The sequence below is a fragment of the Alosa alosa genome, chromosome 1, assembly GCF_017589495.1.
Source record: "Alosa alosa isolate M-15738 ecotype Scorff River chromosome 1, AALO_Geno_1.1, whole genome shotgun sequence".
Lineage (NCBI taxonomy): Eukaryota > Metazoa > Chordata > Actinopteri > Clupeiformes > Clupeidae > Alosa > Alosa alosa.
Window position 1 is genome coordinate 26,052,430 of NC_063189.1, and position 18,009 is coordinate 26,070,438.

The following is an 18,009-nucleotide window of genomic DNA, read 5'->3' on the forward strand; positions in this document are numbered from 1 at the left end:
TCTAGTGTGCAGACTTTATACGTTTACACACAAATGCACACACTCACTCACTGACACTGAGACACACAGCACAACAGCATAATAGCTGTGGGCATGTCACATATTAGTAAACACAAGCACGCACAGACACACACACACACACATCACACTAGCGATGCACAAGTTTGTACAGACACACAAACACGTACTGGCACACACACATGCACATACACACTCGCACACAAAGATGAACGCACTCACACACACACATACACACTGGTAGACACATATACACACAGCCACACACACACACACAGAAACACATTGTGAAAATCTAGATGTACACTACAGCACCACCACAAAATGTCAAATGTGCTTGTGCAATGCAGATACAGAGGAATATTTAGGAGTTGCCAAAGTATACTTGTTGCAGACACACACACGCACACTATGTTAAAAATCTACACATACTGCAAAGGAGTGTATAATATGGCGGAAGTATACTTGTGCACTGCAAATACAGATATACATTTAGGTGTAAGCAAAGAATACGTTGCAGACTTGTCTTCGTGAAGTAGTGTACACAAGTAATATACTCCTAAAATATCCAGCTTGAGAACATTCCAAATGCATATCCCAATTGTCTGGTGATTTTGCTCCAGTGCCCCAGAGGGTCTTAAGAGAATACTTGCCCAATTTAATTGTATTAGCAACCCACCCTATTATTACAGTGTGGTATTTCCATCGGACTGGATACCTAAAATATCTTAAAAATGCTAATGCTTTTATCACATAGGTATTTAGATTATAATTGAATATCTACACAATGGTTTGATTTCGTATAGGAATATAGGAAATGCTGATGTGTTCTACGTTTGGTTGACTGCTGATAGACTTGATAGACTGCTTTCTTCAGTCTGTTGTTCCAGCAGCCCCTGTTGAGGTAAAGAAGGCATATTTACATGTTACCACTAGATGGAGATCGACTACTTCTTACAGTGATGAAACAAGCCACAGCTGGAGGCCTACTACGGGCAGGCGTTCAACTTTGTGTGTTGGGGAATCTGTTGTCTTCTCCAAACCGTGCGTCATAGTCATGGAATCCAGTTGAGGCACTGAGGGAGAAGAACAAAGGTGTCAATTGTTTTTCTAAAGAAACACGTTTGTTCAATGACATTCCTCACCTGCACTGGGGCAGCATAAAGACATAGTTTCTCCAGAAAATATGTCATAATCACCATGGACGGATCATGAACTTTCAGGCCCCTGGGCCCAGATGTATTAAGGGCCCCCCACTAATTGTTGCATATGTGGGAGGGGTCCTCCCCCAGAAAATGTTTAATTTGTTTGATGTGATTTCCTGTATTCTGGTGCATTTTGGGGATGGCCAATAGTTTAATTCAATCAGATTCATAGCCTACATCCTGATGTATTGATATTGAGGCAATGATTCCATGCAAAGGTTTGGGCTTCAGGGCCCCCTGACCCCTTGGGCCCCTGGGCCTGGGCCCAGTAGGCCCGTGCAGTAATCCATCCCTGATAATCACCCTTTGTTTTACAACTACTACAAGCATCCTTCATACATAGTAATACATCCTAGAAGCACAGTCATCCTTACTGGCTTAATTTCCCTGACAGTGTCACAATTGAATACACTGTCAATTTACTAACCTGTGCACATGAATAAACCTTGAGGGGTGCAAGTTGTCAATGTATAATAAGCCAGTATCACTGTAGAACACAATATTGTAATTGTGACAGAGTGCAGCGCATCTGTCACGGACAAAGGCAGTTTTCCCGCTGCAGCACAAACAATGACTTTTGTTGGAATGAAAATGAAAGCCTATGATTACGATATGTGTCTGGTTGTAACATTGATTGGGGACATGTGAAGTTGTGTGTGTGGGTTTAAGACCTGCTGTGTGTCAAAAAGCAAAGGTAATTCCATACGGGAACATGTTTATGTGAGTGTATGTACGGGAAATGAAGACGCAATATGCGTCGGGCCGACTAGCATATTCTATCTATTTTTAACATCAATGCTTACTAGCCGATAGAGAGAAATGTTAGGTCTGTATGTGGAGATATGCATTAACATGCTTACCTGTTGCCTGCTTGTAGTGTCTTCCGGGTATGGGGAGCAAACTGAGGTGCGGGGCACGGAGAACTTTTGTGCGTTCTTTTCGCGCTTTGAAGTGAGAAGCGCTCATTGGAGCAGGGGTGTCTAGACCAGGGGTCCCCAACCTTTTATGTACCATGGACCGGTTTAATTCCCATTTTTTTTCAACGGACCGGGGGGGGGTTCGGGGGTTCCATGTTCCGTGTTGTGCATGCATTACTGAAAAGAACTAGCTCCAGTTATGTATGAACAGTGAAGGTAACGAGCTCTTAAAAATATGAAAAATGTGAACTTGATGAAGTGAAAATTGAACAATAAGAACTATGAAAATTGAACAACTTGAAGCTACATCTATCATGTGTAAACATGCATAACATATGGTAACAAAACATGGGAACTAAACGTGCATTACGAATATAATCAGTGGGAGCCCTGTGCTTGTTTCCTTGCAACAAGAAGGTTCCATCTGGGGGTGATGGAAGACAGTGACACCTACTGTAGCCTGGCGGGTCATCCTATATTTGGGTCTAGATTTCTAGGCTAAGTGACACCCTCAGTGTGTTTGAAATGTCCAGTCGATTGCGCAATTTGGTCTTAGTTGCAGTCATTGCCGAAAACCTGGCCTCGCATAGATACGTGGTGGGAAATGGTAGCAACGTTTTCAGCGCTTTCTCGGGATATTCTGCTTTGGTTTTCATCCAAAAACCCGCCAGAGAGGTTTCCTCATAGCCTACATCAGTGTTTCCCAAAGACTGGGTCGCGACCCACAGGTGGGTCGCAGGAGATTTTATTTGGGTCGCCAGCACAATTTATGTGGTCTAATAAATTAAATATTGGTGGTTGCATGCAGGGTGCGATTTGTGTAAAAACCAGAGGGGGGGATGATTTTGAATAAGTTTGTAAACCCCCACAAAAAAAAAAAAAAAAAAAAATGAACGAACGATTCATAGCCTAGTAATGTCATGGCTAATAATACCCTATATTATTTTTGCCACCTTTGTAACATTTTAGTTTTAGTTTACCGTGGTGTATGACTTTAAACAGCGAGTGTGCTTGGTATGATGATCAGCTCCTCTAATGCAGAGGGTAGGACTACGTTTTGACAAGCATACAAATTCACCTTGTTCTTGCCCCATCTGAAATGCCTTCTCTACTTTTGCTGCCTCCATCCTTTCTGTATTTGTTGTGTAAAAAAACGTTGTATATGATGGCACTGAAGTCTTAAGTTAGTGAATTGGCTAACAGTGTTAGTTGGTAACCAAATAGCCTACACATTGCGCTACACGCTGCGTAGGCTACGTGCATTATCTCTCCTGCTGATTTGCGTTCAGTAGCCAAGTGCGTAATATTGCAAAAGTTGAAAAAATAAATGTGTTTATTGTAGCCTACAGAAAATAAATAGCCTATCATACTGTCAGTTAATTGCCTACAGTGCAGTGAAGAGTTAGGAGAGTAAAGTTATAGGGCAACTTGAAGTTTTATGAAAATAATTTACGAACCAGAACATAAAGACCATGAAGCTTCTATTTCTTGCAGCTGTTAAAACACCCGCTAGATAGTTTAAATACCCACCAACATTCGTTTTTGCAGTACAGATTATTTCTAAAAGTTATTTGTCTACTATACTGACTGATTTATCAAACGAGTGCTTTCTCGTTCGTCCTCCGCAAACTACAGGTGTTTCGGTAGAGAGCCATTGAATAAGCGATGCCAAGCAATTTCTGTAACACTTTTTGTGACATTCAGCAAATATCTCCTAATTTAATGTAGGTTCCTTCGGACAATAGGCCTACGTTCTACTCTACGTGCAGTTGTCCTCCACATTATTATGCTAATCCTTCTCGTTTTCTTTCATTTGTCCAGCTAACTTTTCCATTGAACCTATCATTTATGATGGATTACACACTCGACATTCTGAAATGTCCTGCACGATCAAGGCCAAATTATCACGCAGCCACTGTGTCAGCAGCGCTTTACTTATATGAAGTAGCATTAATCAATATGAGGGGCAGAGGGGGATAAATGTTGTCCCCCCCGACGATAAAAATAATTTAGCAGAGGTAGGGATTTGAAAACCAGAGGGGGGGAAATCCTCCCCCCTACAAATCGCACCCTGGTTGCATGCATGTTGCATGTTAGATCTGAAGTGAAATGGGTCGCGATGGTCTGTCATTTTTAAAAAGTGGGTCCCCAGAAAAAAAGTTTGGGAAACACTGGCCTACATCACTCTTAAGACCACCGTCATTTGCAATTTCAATCAACTGCTCTTCCTCCTGCGCTGACAAGTTAGGACTATTTGGGATATTGACAAATGTGTTGCGGACCCACTCATTGCTTTGGCGTGGATCTTTGGAGGATGGAAAGTAACGCTCAAACTCATTTGAAAGCGCAACAAGGTGATCGCGCACCAGCTGCAAGAGAAAGGGCCCTGCCTCAGTCTCTCCCAAAACCCCCACTACTGTTTGGAACATATCAAATCCCCCCGATCCACTCGTCGTACCCACAAATCAAGCTTGGCTTTAAATGCAGCGACTTTATCTGCCAGTTTAAAGACAGTCGTCATTCTCCCCTGCAGTGACAGGTTGAGGTCATTAAGCAACCCGAATATGTCACACAGGTAAGCGAGTTTTGACACCCAGCCCTCATCACTAAAATATGCAGCTAACGGTGACTTTTTTCTGTAAGAAATCTCTGCAGCGGCTCTCGCAACTCAAACACTCTGGCCAGTGACCTGCAACCAACCAACTTGGATAGTACCACGGTGACCCATTCACCCTCTCTAACAACTGTGCCTCAATATCCTCTGACAGCCTATCATCAATTCGCCTATGGACAGTGCTTGCAGAAAGCGGTACCTGAGCTATTTGTTTAGCTGCAGCCTCCCCAAGGAGTTCATTGCACATGCAGCAGGCAGAATTAACTCTTCCCCAATAGTAAAGGGCTTCTTAGATTTAGCAATCCGACTAGCCACTATGAGGCTTTTAGCGCAGCCACGTTCACCGATGTGGTTGCTTTACGCACTAGTTTTTTGTCCTTCTTGCTCGCGTTTCTTACGCTCAAAGAACTCAAGGGGTTTGTCTTTAAGTGTAGGATGCTTGGACTCTAGATGTCGAATTAGCTTTGATGGTTTCATTGCTTCGTTTGACAACTTATCGCCAAATACCACACATTAAGGACTTGGTGCATGCGAGTCACCGGTCTCTGCGAAACCATATTTTCAATATGACTCGTCATATTTCGTATTGAATGACCCCTTCTTTTTCTTTGAGGTATCTGGCTCACCATCATCAGTGGGTATTATTGCGAATGTGACATTATTGCGAATTAAATTGAGTTTATTTAGTTTGCATGTATTTAAAAAAAAAAAAAACTCTTGTCGTAGGCTATAGACGGTTTATATTTGTTTCCTTAATGAGGTTTTGTTGAGCATGATCGTAAGTGCACATGAATGTTTCTTAGTAATGTGTATTGCCTGGATGTTGTGTTGGCCAAAATATGATGTGTATGTGTTAATTGATTTATATCGTTACATGGTAGAGACCTGTTTTAAATGGGGGCTGTTTAGCTCAGACGAGAGATTCCTCTGTAGCGAGAGGTCATGCCAAAAGACCTCAGAGGTAGGCCTAGTTATGCGTGGGCATCGTCCCTGTGTTTATTTCTTATTTTGACTAAGTGTTTGTTTGTTTATCATCATTGTTTTGTTTTTGTATTAACCTGCCGGCAGCCTAACAAAAAAAAATAATAAAAGAAATGCCTGTTGACTACAACGCAGCATTTGTACATCCTTCAGTCTGACCCACCATCCGCTCGGGCGCACTCCTTTACATTTGGTGACAGTGGAAACTACTGTGTGCTCAGGTCAGGCTGAAAGGTGGTGAGATGCCACCGAAGAAGAAGCAGAACGCCCATAATGTGGAAGAGGAAGCTGAGGCAACAGAAGATGAGTGTGGCGCTGAGAAAACCATGGAGAACTCTATGAAAGATCTGCAGAATATGTTCCAGGCACTCCTGGCAGCCCAGAAGAGGCAAGAGGAGAACACCAGGCAAGAGCAAGCCCGCCAAGACCAGCGATGGAAGGGTATGGTGCATCAATTTAACCTCTTGCAAGATCAGGTGCGACAGGAGCGATTGGAGATTGGGAGGAGCCATGGTCAGGCCCGGCTGTCAATTTCAGCTCCGGTGTCAACGGCAGCAAGCCCAACGCGTCTTCTGACCAGTGAAGCCCAGACAGACCCAGGAAATGTCCCAAGGGTGGCAGCGGCGGTGCCAGTGCAACCAGCGGCGATGGCGGTTCCAGCAGCGATGCCAGTGCAACCAGCGGTGATGGCGGTTCCAGGTCTAGCGGCAGTGCCTTTCCAAGCAAGGGTGGCAGTTCCAGCGGCAGCGGCAGTTCCAGTGGTTCCAGCAATGGCAGGGGTCCAAGCAGACACAACTCCATTAGCAGTGGAGCTGATGGAGACTTATCCAGTGCAGTTCAGCAGATGGAGAGGACCCAAAATGCAGAAGTACACAGAAGATGAGGATATAGAACACTTTCTTTTGACATTTGAACGAATTGCAGTGGCAAGTTGGTGTCCGAGGGAGGAATGGGCACTCAATCTGGTGCCATTACTAACAGGCAAAGCAAGAGCAGCCTACATTGCAATGGATTTTTTTGAGATTCATCCAGAGACATACAGGCATCGCTTTTGATCCACACAGATATTACCAGGAGAGTCACCCAAGGAACTTTTCACCAGACTCCGGGAGCTGTATGAAAAATGAGTGTGTCCACAGGCTCATACCAAGGAGGAGATTGGAGACACGCTGGTCCTTGAACAGTTCCTGGGGGAAGGAGAGTAATGCTGCACGGCCGGGTAAGTCTGAGAGTGGTCGGGAAGGTGGTCTTGGTAACAAAAGCCCTAAGGTTAATGTCAGTAAAGAGGACATTATTTGTTATTACTGTGATCAGACAGGGCATATCAAGCCAAAATGTCCCCAAAGAAAACCAAAGAGCTCACATGTGTCATTTATCCCTCAGAATAGGGAGGGGGGAGCCACATTAGAGCAATGGGAATCCTTAACAGTGGTGCGGGTAAATGGGAAGCAGGTGCAGGCTCTTGTGGATACAGGGAGTAGCCAAACCATTGTAAGATCCGAGCTAGTGGCTAAGCACAACACACTGGCTAATAATGGGGAGGTTGTTATCCGTTGTGTCCATGGAGATGAGGTATCGTACCCTACTGTTGAGGTATACCTGGAGGTGGATAAGGTGTCTTATCTGGTTACAGTAGCAGTGGCAGAGCAATTGCCGGATCCAGTAGTCTTGGGGAAGGATATTCCAGGGCTGGGAGCACTTGTGGAACAAGAACAAGGATGTAATATGGCAGTTACCAGGGCACAGGCTAAAAGAGCAGACAGCACTGATGTATGGGACATATTACCTTTTGCAGACACAGCAAGGCAGAAGACTAGAAGCCAGAAGAGAAGGGAGAAATTCAGGGGCACCAAGTTAACTGAAAATTATCCACAGCCTAGCTGGATAAGGTAATTCCAGCAGACATAGTCAGGGCCCAGAGAGCAGATGAGACCCTAAAAGCCCTCTATACTGGCTTGATTGCAGATGACTATGGGGATGCCTTAAGCCCAAAATTTAAGCTAAATGGGGGCATTTTATATCGTCATAGGGGAGACGGAGAGCAGCTTGTGTTACCTAGAGCTCTCAGAACCACAGTCATGGAATTGCTAGTCCATGGGCAGGACATTTCGGCCAGAATAAGACCTGGGACAGGATTGTAGATCGGTTTTATTGGCCAAATATGTATGCTGATGTGATTAACTTTTGCAAATCTTGTGCAATGTGTCAATTGGTTGCACCCGGCAGGAAAGGGGATAGAGTTCCATTAGTCACAATGCCTGTGATTGATGTTCCCTTTAGTAGAGTGGCAATGGACATAGTGGGCCCATTAGAACGAAGTCGCAGGGGCAATAGATACATTTTAGTGATTGCTGATTATGCGACAAGGTATCCAGAGGCGTTCCCACTGCGTAACATCAAAGCAAGGCAAGTGGCGAATGTTTTTCTTCAGCTGGTCTCATGGGTGGGGGTTCCTAAGGAAGTGCTGACAGATCAGGGGTCTAATTTTACATCTACTCTGCTTAAGCAAGTGTACAAGTACTTAGGAATCAAGGGCATTAAGACCACCCCATACCACCCTCAGACCGATGGGCTTGTCGAAAGATTCAACAAGACCCTGAAGAGTATGCTCCGCAAGTTCGTGTCAGACTCTGGGTCTGACTGGGATGTTTGGCTACCTTACCTGTTATTTGCCTACAGGGAAGTCCCGCAGGCGTCCACTGGCTTCTCGCCGTTCGAACTCTTGTACGGCCAGAAGGTAAGAGGGCCACTCGATGTCCTGAAGGAGGCCTGGGAGGGAGAGGAGCCAGAGCGGAAGATGAATGTCCTGACGTATGTGCTGAAGATGTGTGATTGAATGCAACACCTTACCGAGCTGGTGCAAGAGAATATGCAGACTGCGCAAGCCAAACAGCGGAAGTGGTATGATTCCTCAGCCAGAGACAGATCTCTCCAGCCAGGTCAGAAGGTGTTATTGTTGCTTCCCACGTCCGAAAGCAGCTTACTTGCAAAGTGGCAGGGGCCATATGTGGTCCAACGGCGGGCGGGCAAGGTCACGGATGAAATAAACATGCCAGATAAGAAAAAGCAAAATCAGATTTTCCACATAAATATGTTAAAGGAATGGCATCCTAGAGAGAGAGCGGTGGTGCAGCACCTGTTTGCCAGAGCCATCAGAGAGGAGGAAGAGATAGAGGAGCAGTACTTCCCAGTCAAGCGTGAAGAGGATGCAGAGATAAGCCTGGACCACCTCTCCAAGGCCCAACAGCAGGAACTGAGGGCATGTGTGCCTGAGGGGGTGTTCAGCAGCATGCCAGGCAAGAACCAGCTGGCAGCACACCACATCAGGTTGAAGGCAGCTGGTCCAGTCCGGCTCCCTAGCTACCGGATTCCGGCTCAGCTTCTCCCAAAGATCAAGGAAGAGATTGATTCCATGCGGAACATGGGAATTATTGAGCCATCAACCAGTGAGTGGTCGAGTCCGGTAGTGCTTGTGCAAAAGAAAGATGGGACCTTAAGGTTCTGCATGGACTTCAGAAAGGTAAACTCCATTTCTACTTTTGATCCATACCTGATGCCACGGATTGATGTGTTGATTGACCGCCTGGGCAGTGCCAGTTTCCTAACAACATTAGATCTCAGTAAGGGATACTGGCAAGTTTCCATGGCAGAGGATGCTAAAGCTCTAACTGCATTTAGAACCCCGTTTGGCTTTTGCCAGTTCTGTTATATGCCCTTTGGCCTGGACCAGGTGCTCGAGGGGGCGGAGGAATACTCCGCTGCATACATCGATGACGTGGTCATCTTTAGCCGGTCGTGGCAAGACCACCTGGTCCATGTGAAGGACGTGCTGAGGAGGTTGAAGAAGGCGGGACTTACCGTCAACACTAAAAAGTGTGCTGTAGCCCAGTCGGAGGTACAGTACCTGGGCTATGTCATCGGGGGAGGGACCATCAAGCCGCAAGTGGGGAAAGTGAGTGCCATCATGGAGACCCCTGTGCCGACCACCAAACGCCAGGTCCGCTCCTTTCTGGGTGTGGTGGGTTAGTACAGGCGGTTCATTCCGCACTTCTCCACTAGGGCGGGACCCCTGATTGACCTCACCGATCACTGTTCCAAAGCCTTTGAGGATTTACGGACATGTTTGACCAAGGACCCCATTCTACAGAGCCCTGACTTTTCTCAGCCCTTCCTGGTTCAGACGGACGCGTCTGAAGTAGGGCTGGGGGCAGTCTTGCTGCAGGGGCCACCCGGGGAGCAAAAACCTGTGGTGTTCCTGAGCAGGAAACTGTTTCCAAGGGAGACTAGGTACTCCACGGTGGAAAAGGAGTGCCTTGCCATCAAATGGACATTAGACTCTTTGAAATACTACCTGGTGGAGAAAGATTTTATTCTGGAGACAGATCATCGGGCCCTTCAATGGCTTGATAAGATGAAAGACACAAACTCCAGAGTGACCAGGTGGTATTTATCATTACAGCCATTTAGATTTTCTGTGAAATACCGTGCTGGCCCAGAGAACATTGTGGCGGATTACCTTTCCCGAGTGTACGAGGACGTGCAGTCTTGGGGTAATGTGACAGAGTGCAGCGCATCTGTCACGGACAAAGGCAGTTTTCCCGCTGCAGCACAAACAACTTTTGTTGGAATGAAAATGAAAGCCTATGATTACGATATGTGTGTTGGCCAAGCTAATTGATTTATATTGTTACATGGTAGAGACCTGTGTTTTAAATGGGGGCTGTTTAGCTCAGACGAGAGATTCCTCTGTAGCGAGAGGTCATGCCAAAAGACCTCAGAGGTAGGCCTAGTTATGCGTGGGCATCGTCCCTGTGTTTATTTCTTATTTTGACTTGTTTGAAGTGTTTGTTTGTTTATCATCATTGTTTTGTTTTTGTATTAACCTGCCGGCAGCCTAACAAAAAAATTATAATAAAAGAAATGCCTTTTGACTACAACACAGCATTTGTACATCCTTCAGTCTGACCCACCATCCGCTCGGGTGCACTCCTTTACAGTAATGTTCATGTAAAGAGATATTTTATTCTACTCACAACATGTGCAGGCTATTTGTAACATGCCCAGCTGGATTTACTTTTTTATTTTTATTTCCATCAACCTGTTCTAACTAGTCCACGTGCAATTACATCTGTTTCCAGCAACTTGGTGGTCTGAGGACATGGATACACAAAAGCCATTATTTTCCTTTAACGGTCATGAAAGCCTATTCTTTAATAATGAGGCAGGTTGGCTCCTTGTATTTGTACAGGGCATTCTCTTTTGTCTTTTGTAATGTCGGCGCCAAGACAACGAGCCCCACAGCTAGAAAAGCTTCACATCAACAGGACAGATAGTTGACATACAACATGTATACCATGCACTCACATAACAACAACAACACACACTACTCTCTTACTAAAGACATGCACACACATACCAACACACACCACTCTCTTACTTAAGACATACAGCTGCTAGTGACACAAATACACTAGTGACACACTTGCTCAGGTAAGACTTTCACACATAACAGTGATGCTTCTTTTTCCTTGGGGATGTCGACCAGGGTAACAACGCCAGCCTAAAATAAGAGGGCTTAGAAGTGTCTAATCACACAGACCTGAGTTACACTGGCTCAGGCCTAACTGTTTGTTTCCCTTGTGGTGGTAATTGTTTTACTGACATTCTCCCCAAAGGACACTGTGTGTTCTTCCATCTCATCTCATGATGTCACAGCACAGTTCATCAATGGAGGACTGTAAGAAAGTGTGTGTGTGTGTGTGTGTGTGTGTGTGTGTGTGTATGTGTCCGTGTGTGTGTGTGAGTGAGTGTGTGTGTGTATGTGTGTAGGGGGGTCAATTGATTAACGGCTATAATCTCATAGAGAACTTTGCTGTCACATCATCTCACCTCTGCGATACGTGAGACGAACCGGAACAGTACATAGAGAGATTGTCTGTTTGCCACTTTGACAGTGTGCAGTGATCTGATAACCTGTTTTACAATTTGTTAATGTTACCTTGTGGGACTTAACCAAGCACATCTGAGCCAAATTGGGGCAGGATTCCGTCATCTATCTGGGGAAAGATGTGTGTTCAGGGCCCCCGTGGAACTGCAATTGCTGCTGATGTTGGATTGGGAAGATGGCAGCCATTAACAACCCTCCAGCCATCCTGTAAGACTACGCCGGAAGATGAGCAGCAACTTCCTCAAGCCCTACAAAAAGGAAATATTATTTCCGCGTCTTGACGATGAATGTGTGTTTCAATCTTCTGTTTTATTCCCTTTTTTGTTTTTATTTATTTATTTACTTGCAGGCAAGAGCTGTAGCGAGTGACGAGGGATGAACGCATGCCACTGTCTCCTGATGACTCATGCTGAGTGAGCGAGCGAGCGGGCAAGATGTGCTCTGCGCCGCTTGCATGGTCGTGCACTCACTGTCCCCATCCCCATTCACACAGCAGCCAAGAGGGGAGAGGAGAGAGGGATCCTCAGATTCGGGGTGAGACACAGAGAGACATACTGTAGTGTGTCATAGATGACACTATCCGTGGCCTTGCACTGGTGATGTAAGGGCTGACTGTATGACGTGCCTGTTGTGATGTCCTGTGGTGGAGGGTTCACATTGTGAGCTCATTTTTTTTCTGCATGTTGTATTATGATATCATTGCCTGTGAGCTTTAAGCTACTGTATGTTACAGGTGGGAGACTAAAGCTAAAAAACTAAAATAAAAAATATTTTTTTTATATTGCTGACATTTACAATTAAAAACTCATTAAAACAAATACATTTGAGCTGACAGCAGATTGCACAGCAACACTTGATATTGCAATTGACATAGTATTACTATTATGCTTAATGCTTTTTCCATTATTATTTGTAACCTTTCTTTTAACTTCTTATACTATAGTATACACCATAACTATAACACATAAAATCTTGTCCAAATATCAGTTGGCTTCAATACATTCTTTCATCTCTGATGGAAGTCTTGTTTCTAATAGAGAGATTATTACAGTGCTCTATAGCCACTTAGCAGCTGAGAGGATATACTACCCTTTGGACTTCATATCCTTCAGGGGATGACATTATCATTATCAGAGTAGTATCTTAGTCATCAGTCAATAAAATGAGGGCACTGGACTCTGCCGTCAGATCCATCCCTAATCTGGCCCAATATGCCCACCTCAAGTCAAGGCTGGATTTATTCTAAAGTTTCAGAGCCACTGGGGTCCCCTTAAAGATACACCTCACAGGGTTAGGCTGTGGCGCAGCTGCATCCCAACCAACGCAGTGGCGCAGCTGCATCCCAACCAACCACATACTGGTTCGAGCCCTTACGGGGTTCTTAGTTAGATTCCGTGGCTAGGTCCCATGCTCCTGAAGTGGGCCTACGTGTTGATTAGCTGGATTTGTTTGGCTTGTTCCGGGCCATTTTATTTGTTTTCCATTTATAGAGCCAAGAGGACTGTGTGCAAACACAGGATTTTTTTATTTATTCTTTTTACCGCAAACACTGAAAGGACAGCTAGGGGAGAGGACTATGAGGATCAATTCACTGATTTGACAACACAGTCTGCTATTTGAATCAAGCTGATTAAGTGTGCAAAGGTGAGCGTCATTGCTATTGTAGGCACACAGGGGGCACTCTTCTGCTAGATATGAAATGGATCCATCACTGGTGGCATGCCTAGGGCTGCAGTGGACTTGACCATGGAAGATTTCAAAATAAGTGTTGTTATCTGGAAACAAAATCTTTATTTTCCACAATGAAATGAAAATATTGAAACCCTTAATCGTTTGTTTTCTACATTTCCATGAAGTATACGAGGTTAGACGCGTTTTTATTCCCTGTCTAGGAATGAGGGGGTATTGATCACGTTACGTTCTGCTTTATAGGCAAGGCAAGGACAATGTGGGAGAAAATAGGTGGCCTATCTGCTCTGGTATCTGACAGGTTGTTGCTGCTGCTGCTGTGGGAGTAACTTTGGAAGGCCAACCACATCCATAGTCTTTGTGTTTTAGGGAGGATAGCCTACTAGTCCACACAGTCACTGAATTAGAAGTTATTGTACATGTAGCCTACTATCACCACCACTTAGTAGCCTACACTGACCGGGAAAACATAATAATGACGTAACATCATTTGTCTATGGTCTTCTGGTCGTTTTCTCTGGATAAATAATGTGTAATGTTGTTCCCGCCGCAACGGACAGTATGGTGTTGGGTAATAGCCTAAAGCCTAACGCACTCCTTTTAAGATCAATGGGTGACAGTCTATGAAACACACACACTTTCGTTAGCCGGATCACAGGCTAGAAACTCAGTAGGCTAACTCTTTGAATCGAAACGGGTTTTGTGAGCAAACTACAATCAATTCGTTCGTATGAAAATGTCTGAAAATGAAAAATATTTGCAGGTTAAATAATAATAGCCGAATGATAACATATCTCTCTCTCTCTCACACACACACACACTCTCTCTCTCTCTCTCTCTCTCATACACACACGCGCGCGTTGCAAGCGCGTGCAAACACCACATCGCAGAATACTGAAATGAAATCTAAACTGTTCAACACTTATTTCTCCCAACTCAGCTCACAAGCATGACTTGACCGTTTCAAGCTCCCCACTCTGTGAATTGATTCTACTATGGTCTGCTCGAAACAAGGCTCTGTAATGTGGGGGTGACACGGTATGTTCTTTAATTCTACCGTATTAATTCGCGTAGTCTGTCTCAAACAAATTACGCAGAGTAGAATTCCTACATTTACACACTTGAAACATATCTTAGTTTTTTAATTATTTAAGAGTTATATGCAGTTTAAGAGAGCTTTGACAATTCGAAATCCCTGCATTATAAAATGGAACATTCCACAATTTATTCCAGGGAAAGACTGACAGTTTTTTGGGTCATGAAGCAGCTGTTCAAGTCAGCGTCTCACCCTCCCTCCGATAGAATAAGAAATTAGTACATTTTGAATTAGATAACTAAAACGTAAGCTTACTGAAAGCAAGTACAAAGAAAAGTGCCTAACTTTATTCAAAACAAACGTTACTGACTGAATGCATTGTTTTTTATTCATATATTTTATTTAACCTATCTAGGCCTACATATACCTGTAGGCCTATGTTAAAATACCCAATAGGCTATATCAGTTCAATCTAATAAGCATTAGGAATCATTCTTCAGCGTGCCTCTTCCAAAAGGAACTAGACCTAGGCCTACCAATTCTTATCTGAAATAGGTTGGCAGCATATTTTTTAGTGTGTTTTGGAGTGTCAGTCACTCTTGGTAAACAAACTCATGGTGATACATACAGGTTACATTTAGGAAGAAATTTAGAAATGGAGACGACATTGACAATGGAGATGTGTCAACTTACTTGTCAAGATAGCTATAGATAATGCTCATAACAGATTACCATCAATTATTCAAACTTTGCCGACTTTACAATAAGGTGACTATCAGCACCTCCTCTATGTTTTGTACTCACCCAATGCTCTTATAAAAGTGGAGGGGTTTTTAATGTCAATTCTAATTTTAAGGTCTTTCCTGCCAGAAGTCCTAAGGGACATGCATGTCTTAGCGCTGGATGTGTACCCAGAAAACAGCCAGCGGCCTGTTGTTCTGTTGCATGTAAATTGTTTGGATAGTGTTCTTTTATGGCCATTTATCAGTGTGCAATGAAATCTGAGTTTGTTCAGAGAAATGCAGTAGGCCTATCTTTGTTTGCATGACAGCAATCAAAGTTTGTTTAACCTTGCTGCCTCAGTCTCTAGCCTCTCTTTATTATGCCAAAAAATTATAGCCAACTGGGAAGTCCTCTCCCTGTCTCTCTTTCTAGACGGCTAAATGAAAGGGTTGTTTTGGGTGACATCTTAGTGGGCTATATTCTAAGTACATGGTAGTGACAAACCGGGGTAAGTCAACCCCCATATGGCAGGCCTCCAAAGAGAATACATTTGTTATCCTAGATATCTAGCAAAACGATAGGGAAGTGCTCTTCTTTCAAGGGTTTACCACTTACTCTGTTTTAACCTAACCTAAGCTACATTCAAGTGGTTTCTAGTAACTGGGAATTACGTCACATTTGAGTAAAAACCGAATCAGATGGGTTCCAATTCTAAGTTGTAAGAACCATCAATATAGAAACCTAGATACCACACTGGCTTCACAAGACATACTTGTACGACGCAGCCATATAGGGGCAAGACAGGGCATCAAATGAATGGAGGTCAATTACAAAACAGGACGTCCTGTGGGGAAATTGACAGAAAATGGGCACCGTGGGCTGTGCACAAATTGTAGCACCTTAGATGTATGGGAATGGCCAAATAAATAACTGATGGTTGTTGTATTTGGTAGCGAATGTGGAGAACTGGCTAAACAGTAGTAACCAGTGAGACTAGGTTCATTTAAATTAACAGAATAGTTTGGTCTAAGAAAAAAATATTTTGGGATGATAACGAGTGTAAACTTTAGCTGGGAACCAAAATCACATTAATCAGAGTAGTTTTGAGTATATGCATTACAGAAATAGCATAACAGTGACAGACTTGAGGGAAAGCTTGCTATGTCAAAGTAAATTGCAACTTTAAATACTGACTCGGCTCAATATGTCATTTTGACCAAAACACCTTTTTGGGCACTCATAGGGCATCCTATTCAGCAGAAATGCGCGTGCGCAAGGCTTCACGACACCAATTATGCTCCAGTGGCGAGTTCACAACACATGATTGGCACGATTTCTTCACAACACACCACATGATTGGCTCAATGTATTCACATGTCGACATTTTGCCGAGGAAGGGGTGGGATATGTGTAGACAATGGCCATATTGGCGTTACAAACTAACCCCATGCATTTCTATGGAGGATTTTTTGAGTGCTGTGTCTCCTCATTAGAAAGTCTCTGGCGTATCTCACCTAATAGAACTTAACGGACAATGGTGTATATCTATGATGACAACAAGATGCTAACCATTTGTTAGCAATTATCTGTTGTTAGCAAATATCCACAAACACAAACATAGATCGAGGTTGGAAACTATTGTTTCTATAAATTATTTAATGGCACAGAAATAGGACAGAACTGCTAAACAGTGCACATCTAGGCATCTAATTTATTGTTAAAGGTGCAGTCAGCAATCGTACGCAAATTCAAGCCAATAATATTTTTGTCACAGCCAGCGAACATCTCCTCACGATCCACTAGCTACCCATCCTGTGAGGACACTGTAAACCAACACTGTCTCTGTATGCAGCCCAGGCTCCAAATACTGGACACAAATAAATCAGGGGCAGCCTGTCCCCCAAACAAAACAAAAACAATTGTTGTGTGGAGTTTCTCTGGGAGTAGGCCTACCCAGGGTGAGTTACCTCCCTGGTGTGTTTTGTTTGATCCTTGATTAAAATATAATGTACGTTGTTTTGGACAAAAGCGTCTGCTAAGAAATTTAAATATGAACATAAACATAAACAAATACATAATGCTCAATATCTGACCTCACCTTTAAAGGGCGCAGTCATCTTGACCATTCAAACCAGCTGACAAAAAGATGTCCACCACAGCTCACTTTTCAATAAGCATCTTCAGCAAAGGTGATGACATGGCCAGAGGCCTTCATGAAAGTGACCCTTGTGATGGATACTGGACTGGATTGTGTGTGTGTGTGTGTGTGTGTGTGTGTGTGTGTGTGTGTGTGTGTGTGTGTGTGTGTGTGTGTGTGTGTGGGTTGCTCCCCATGCTGACCAGACTTGTCAGTCTCCAAGATATGGTTCTGGGGGCCACTGGGACTATGTGAGTAAAATAGATCAGGCTAAAACACTGTGTGGAAGTTGAGCTTGCAGAACATTAAGGTAGATACCTCTTGAAGTAAATGCAGGGAAGCACTTAATTTGATCCTCCCCTTAATATCATACTGTAATTGCTCTAATTAGTATCAAAATACAAAAACAACTTCTTTGAAGGATGAACCACAACAGTCTACTATGCTGGATTTTATTTACTTGTGACAGGTAGCCCTTTACATAATTAATATGTGATGTCAGTGTGTGAAGTAATGATTATAAATCTGTTTTACACAAATGCATATTCATCATCACAAGCATATGGCAGAAGCTCAGACTAAGAGTATTTTCCCGCTGCACAACTCGCCGTTGTGCATGTGCTTTAGAACCACTAGCCAGAGCACAGTGCTGCAATCTGGGGAGACTCGAGGTGTGTGGCATTACAGAGCAGACGTCCAAACACGGGGCAGGGCCGGCCCGTCTTCGGCCCGGAGCTGCCTG